This window comes from Cimex lectularius, unplaced genomic scaffold (genome assembly GCF_000648675.2).
Source record: "Cimex lectularius strain Harlan isolate CLEC.00 unplaced genomic scaffold, Clec_2.1 scaffold417, whole genome shotgun sequence".
Taxonomy (NCBI): domain Eukaryota; kingdom Metazoa; phylum Arthropoda; class Insecta; order Hemiptera; family Cimicidae; genus Cimex; species Cimex lectularius.
In genome coordinates, this window is record NW_019392951.1 from 32,921 (window position 1) to 40,314 (window position 7,394).

Genomic DNA, 7,394 nt, shown 5'->3' on the forward strand with positions numbered 1-7,394 from the left:
ATTTCTACCAAAACCTTACATAAAATGATTAATTAATTAAAAGAAGTAATTTGGGCAATATACAGCTAAATATAATAGTTTTAATTATTCAGAAATCGTGAGATGCGGTATGGTGTGATGTAGGTTTCAGAAAAACATTTTCTTTATCGTGCCAACGTTTCGATCTTTTATTGAGATCATCTTCAGGGCTCAAAGTGTACTTGTGCCATTCTTGCGTGTCGTGTTGAGAGTGCCTATATTTATGCCCCCCCCCCCAGAAAATTGCTAATTAATTTAATTTAAACTGTCGTCGATGTGATTTAATTTTTTTTTTCGTTATGATCTATGCATATTAGCCATGGTGACAATTCTTATATGTGTGTTCAAATTGGGGGGGTTATCGTGAAAAAAGGGCCAGAGGCGACGGTGGGAATCGAACCCACGACCGCGGCGTGAGAGTGTCTCATGCTAACCACTCGGCTACCGCGGTCCCCCAAGGTATTGATAGTATTATATTTCGTGGGCCGATTGACCAAATAACTTCTTTCAATTAATTAATCTTTTTACGTAAGGTATTGGTTCCAGTGAAAAAAGGCAAAAAGAAGGGAAAATTTGAAAGGTTGTAAGTTGAGCTGGGGATTTGGTGTCCGAGCAGATCGAAGTCACGATAGCTCAAGTGGTAGAGCAGCGGCGTACTGAACCGAAGGTCGTGGGTTCGAATCCCGCTCGAGACACCGACTTTTTCATTTCATCCAATACCTTACATAAAAAGATTAATTAATTAAATATGTATTTTTTTATAATGTCATTGATCCAAGAGAAATTCAGCCGGGCTGTCGAAAAAGGACACTCTGTATATGGTAAATTGTATATAATACATGGTATATAATAAATTGTATTAGTTTTCCTGATCCGTTTCTTTATTGCTCCCTGCAGATAATCAAATTGATGTTTTGTCATCCAAAAATACTGAAATACTAGGTGGTGTGGGTGGGAAAATAGCAAGGTGGGAGTTTTTCATTTATTTTATGAAACTGACGTATGGAGTCTAATCACATAAGAGAAGAAAAATGAGTTAATTTGTTGTTTTTGTTTTTCTCAACAATTTCATGTTCAGCTGTTGTTCAACTGATAACCTGAGTCAGTTGAGTGGATTTTTCTTTAAGCGTCGTTCAAACACATGCAAAAAAAAAAAACCGGACAGAAAAAACCGCTTAAATCGGTCATACAATATGCATAAACGGCCTGCAGCCTTGCCGGAACAAATAAATACTTAATGCGCGCTTTTGCAAGGTATTCATTTTCACGTGCTGGCCCACGGTTTTTCACATGTACATTGACTCGTACTCGGCCACCCGGAAGATAGGAAACGAATATAATTAAACGCCTCGTTCACTGAGATTTATTTAAATGATCTGGCTCAGGGTTTTGCAGATTGGCCCCTCTTGAAAAGGGGCTGCCGGCTGCATTTATAATCCACCGAGATTTCCCTAGTTGCCAAGGTAGTTTTTAACAACCAGGCAGATAACCGGAAACGAAAACAACAACAACACATTAGATCTATTTATATTTATATCTTTAAAGAGAAAATATCTTTTTCTCGGTGATTTTCATATCAGGTGGAATCAGGAGATTTTTTTCTTTTTAAACTAATATTTAATCAATAGTGTACTATTCTCCTATATAGGATATACATCATCTTTGAAATGTAAAATTGCAACTCGGGTATTCACACAATCGCACCTTCCACCGACCGTCTCCACTGAAGCTGGCGAGAAGCCGAAATGCATCTGGCATGCCAAAACGTCGAGGACGAGTAGACCGTAACGAACAGAAACGACCCAATTTCAACGCATAACATTTTGAAAATTTGTAGAAAATTGAAAAATGCGACGCTAACCAATGCTACTCGACGCCTTGTCACGTTTTGGTAGGGTGTGCACATCTGTGCGACGTGAAGCGCACGCCACGTACAGTCACAAAGTATCACCAAATCATTGTCACAGTCGCATCGCCTCTTTTGTTCTTAATGCACTATTTTGAGCAAAACCTTGAAATAATTACAAAAAATTATTATTCTAATTTATTTGTTAATATATATTTCTAATTTACGCAAACGGTGTATGAACTGCAACAAGGTAACCTGTTCAAATTAATTTTCACACTTCGTCCTACTGCAAGATTCCTCAACTTTACACATAATGAAAAATTTAATCGCTTGTTTAAAACAACAAATAAAACGATATCGATTTATTTTTTAGTCGACTATATTCTGGTTGTATGTTTCCCGAGCCTTCTTTCCAGTTCGGTAATTCTTGCTGCCCACACTTTGTAAGGATTATATTTTTCGGTCGAACCGTTTGCATTGAAACGTCAGGGATTGCTTTCAGAAAGGGATTTTCCCTTTTAAAGATTATTCCAGGCTTTGGCCGAGTATAAAGCCTGATAAAGGTAACAAGAAGTTTTACACTGTCAACAAACCGACGAAGTGTATTAAGAAAGCCGTTGATCTTGGGCTATACAATTATCTGTTGTCGGATGAAGTTTTTTTGTCAACTGAGGAAAAAGTCTTGTGCACGGATTTTCGACTCGGATTCAGCGTTTCGTTTTATGTCTTTGATAAAACTTTATTCGTTCTTTTATTATTAGTTGGGGGTTTGTAACATCGAAAAGCCAGGATTATGAAAAAAAAATTAAACACTATAGTCCATTTCCCGTGACATAATTCAAAGATTTGACTTGATTTGTTCGTCGAACGTTTTCAGGTCGTGGACTGTTAGTTTAAATAGTTGAACAATCGATAGTTCTGTGATGTGTAGCTCTAAGTTAGTCGATTGCTCACATTTCCAAAATTCTATGTTTTCACCAGTGGCCATCAGACTTGTTACCGTTTTCCAACGAAAGAACAAAAAAGCAAAAATTGACATAATGGGTATTAACGATGTTTGTAAGATGTTAACTCGTGCTAACTCGAATAGAGAAATGTCCAGTAAGATCTGGAACCCCCCTTCTTTTCTTAGCCTGTTAAACGTTAATTTTGCTGCAATGCTGCGCGTGGCGACTGGTAGAACCAAAAATTAAACTGTATAGTCCTTGAAGGCTTGTTGTTGTTTGTTATGGTTTTCATTTGTGTTAAATTGTAAGATGCCAGAGGTTAATAAAAAACGAAAATTAATTGATTCTTTCACTCAAAATGCTATCTATGCACTCGAAAGTACTAACAAATAACACGCTTCAATTCGTGCCGATATACCTAACTTGTATCCTAACCTCTAACAGCCTACAACTTTGTAGGAAAGGGGTTGTATCTATTGGGTTGTCCGGAAAATAATGCAGGATTTTGGTATTAAACAAAAAAAAAAGAAACTAGTTACTTTAAAGCAATGTTCTTTAATCAAAATAATTTCCCATACTCTCAATACATTTCTCCCAACGTGTTGGTAACTTATTAATTCCGTCTGAGTAGAATTCAGAATTTTTAGAATTGATAAAGTCAATAAATGCATTTTCCAATTCCGTTTGATTTTTGAATATTATGTGTTGTAAGTAGTGGTCCAGGTGTCTAAAAAAATGGTAGTCAGTAGGCGAGAGGTCCGGAGAGTAGGGTGGGTGAGGCAAAGTTTCATAGCCAAGCTCCAATAATTTTTGTGACGTTACACGTGACACATGTGGTCGAGCGTTGTCATGCAACAAAATGGGCCCTTTCCGATTGACCAAAGAGGGCTTCATTACTGCCAATTTCTGATGCATGGTATTAATTTGGTTACAGTATGATTCAGCATTGATGGTTTCGCCAGGATTTAAGAAGCTGTAGTGTATTAAACCAAATGAAGCCCACCATACCGTAACCATTACCTTTTTTTGATGAGTTGGGGGCTTTGGAAAATGTATTGGAGCTTCTCCTTTGTCGAGCCACTGTCCAGAATCCACTTTTCGTCACATGTAACAATTCTGGCCAGAAATGGGTCATTTTTGTTTCGACAAAGAAGTGATGCACAAACATCAAAGCGCTGATTTTTTTGGCGATCGTTTAATGAGTGTGGAACCCAATTTTCGAGTTTTTTCACTTTTCCAATCGCCTTGAGGTGGTCAGCGACGGTCGTTTTACTGACTTTGAGTTGCTCTGCAAGTTCTCGAACAGTTGTTTTGGGGTTTTCTTCCACCACTGATCGCAGAACATCATCATTAAGAGAGGAAGGCCTTCCACGACCTTCTTCATCTTCAAGGCTGAAATCTCCCTCCCGAAATTTTTTAAACCACCTTTGCACAGTGCACTCATTAACACAACCCTCGCCCCAGACTTGGTTAATGTTTCTAGCCGTTTGGGCTCCGCTTCGGCCGAGTTTAAACTCGTAAAAGAAAATCGTACGAAATTCTCGCTTTGACATTATAAGGATGACTGAATTATTTCCAAGTAGCGGAATGCTACAGAGGTAAACAAACAATATCATTTGGAAGAGGATTAATAAGTGTTGACATTCATACAAATGAGTAATCCTGTAAACGTAAACAGAATATTTTATATAGATTTTTTTTAATGAAAACTTAAAATCCTGCATTATTTTCCGGACAACCCAATAATATAAATGAGAGTATAAGGAGAGGTCAGAAATTAACACAAGAATGTATTGGTCTGATTTAATTAATGCTTATTTAAGAATAAAAATACGTGTAAACAAAAAACAGCTGTTAAATTCATGGCTGCCATGTTGGTTACATACGCCCTAACGGATAGCTATGTAACTACATTTTCGACCTAACACCTATATTATATATATTACACAGGGCGGGCGACCAGGACCCGAGGGGTTAAAAGCCTGAGTAGACCCGTACCCCCGACCTAACACCTAACATTGGCTGTGGCCTGTTAGATCGAACAACTGTTAACTTGTCGATTCTTACAAGTCTACGTCTCATTTTTCTCGATCGAACAGGATCTAAGAGATTTAACAGGGTTAACACAAAGATCGTGAATACCCGTATTATCTAATTTCAACAATTTCTTGTGACCTTTTACGCAAACACTGATTAAAATAAATGCTTACTATATATCTAATCAGTCAATTGTTCAAATTTTCAATGTCATATGTTTTTATCAGTTTGAGTAATGTAAGTTATAAAAAAAATTCAAAATTACATAATCTCATTTTTTTAATTGATTTGTACCCAACTTTTGACTTGTATTTGTCGTTGTTAGATCTCATCCTTCCTAATTTTGGTTATGTTAATGTCGAATTGGAGAAAAGGAAGCCAGACAGGTCTGTGTTTCGTCAAGACCTTCGGTAATAAACTGTAGGAGATTTATTCCTATTGTTATATTTATGTATTTGTAAATTTTCGAATATGTATATCTTCGATGTCAAAGGCAACCATGGAACTGCAATTTTCGTGCGTAATATATTTTTGTTAAAAGAGAAAGTAATTCGGAGAAAGGTATTATCTGCGCCGATTTTAATGAGAAATGTTCCATTAAAACCTGTCTGTCGGTTTCTTTATAGATACACGATCATTTGGGAATGTTCGGTTGTCCGCCCTCATCATTGGTCGATGTTCATCGCTCCCATGACAGGAATTCGGAAAACCCGCTCAAATCACGGACATTCTCTCATAATAGCTCAATTTATGTTTAGACACGAAAAAGTGCTAATTGGTACAAAAACAGTTTTGCATAATTATGACCATTTAATTAGAAATGAATACGGAGTCGACGATCTGTATGTGAATGTGGGGATTATGCGGCAAAAAGGTCTAAAAAGATTTTCGCTAGTGCCATAACATTGTATACGTGGTTTGTTCATGTAATTGTGTGATGCTTTGGCCGATAGGAAAGTCAGATTGATCGCGTACCCAGAGTTGATGGTAGGTCAGGTCAGACCCCGCACCCTAAAGCGACCTTATCTATTCGACATCTCAGCCAAATGAAACGAAAACAGTAAATCAAAGAATTAAGCACATAACAAGTTTTCCCCGAGACGATGTCCTATTCGGCTCTTTCACCGCCTGAATCGCTGACGGATCCGGACGTTTATCAGTTTCCGATACCTTGCACACTATTTTGCATGTGATGGCAGTCGTGACAGGTCGAAGTAATTATCCATTGATAAGAGTTCAAGTAAAATTGATCACCTCTGTCTTGTACTGTTGTTTCTCGACTAGGCGCTATCTCCAGCTTATACCTAAATCAACACGGATTATGGTTGGAACATAGGCGATTTTGACCCAAACTTGCAACAACAGATTTAATCGATCAGTTTCTCTACTCCGAGACCAAACAGTTCTAAATAAATTTATTTTATGAATAATTACAGTTCACAAACAGTTCTTCAGGTTTAAGCCTTGGTAATCAGATATTTATCACCCGATGATAATAGGCGTTTTATTGTTTAAATAAAAAAGACAAAACACAATGTAAGTTTTAATTACACAATTTATATGTAATTTGATCCTCGGTTTGCCTATCCTCGCTCTGTCAGACGCATTTCGCCATCTTCAGTGAGTCTGTGTGATTCTGTTTAGCTAAGACTCTTAAGACCATGAGGGTAGGGTGCTTATGTGGGTTTTTCTTTGTTTTGCGTGGATTAATTCTGGTTTTTTTTCAGAGCCCGTCAATTGTCAATTTGAAACAACTAAATCGATTTAAAAGTTACTAAACTTAGCCAACTGTAATTTAAAAAAAACAACAAGTTTGACGTCATTCTCCTTGCGTCACCAACCCTAATAGGATTGGAAAATTACAATAGAAGCCAGGCTCTTCCTGTTTCTGACTGGCTGTCAGCTGCACTGCCAGTTACCGAAGTTTATAGAGAATTAACTTTCAACTGAAACTATTAGCAATCATTTGTTAGGTTAGAGGTCGATGTGAATTGTCATTGGAACAAGTTGATAAAATCGAATGGGGGGTTCGTAATGTACCCGGTGTCCGTTTAGGAGTGTGAGCGTTCACTTGAAGTGCCCGAAAGGTCCATTTGAATGTCCTTTGAAGAAGGTCGGCAATACTTTAATTTCATTCAACAAAATAATTATTTTGACTTATAATTTACAGTTAATATGTCCTTTTCTTGGTGGTCATATTTTAAATAACGAGTACGAATGAAGAATCTGTTCATTTTTTTGACCTTATCGGTTTTGGCAAATGCTTGAAGTTTTGAAGTATTAATCCATAATAATTTAATTATTTGTGCATCATTTTAACGTCTTTCTAAAAAGCCCAGTAAGCGATTGACTATATTTAGTTTCGGAATAACGCGTTCTGAACATTAAAACCAGACTTCCTTGTTCGACCCCATTTCAGAAAGTGAATAAATCCACCATAAAAATCTCATAAAACACAGCTATTTGAAATATTTTCATTTTTTTGTCATTGATAGATTACTCGATTGAAATTCTTTAAAACGAGCATTTACGTAGAGGTAGAC

General features: G+C 37.0%; 1 non-coding gene across 1 annotated transcript; it reads left to right on the forward strand.

Moving 5' to 3' along the window:
• The first annotated feature begins 640 nt into the window (after nt 1–640).
• Trnas-acu lies at nt 641–713 on the forward strand. Its single transcript has one exon. It is a non-coding gene; the product is annotated as a tRNA-Ser (tRNA).
• The last annotated feature ends 6,681 nt before the right edge of the window (nt 714–7,394 follow it).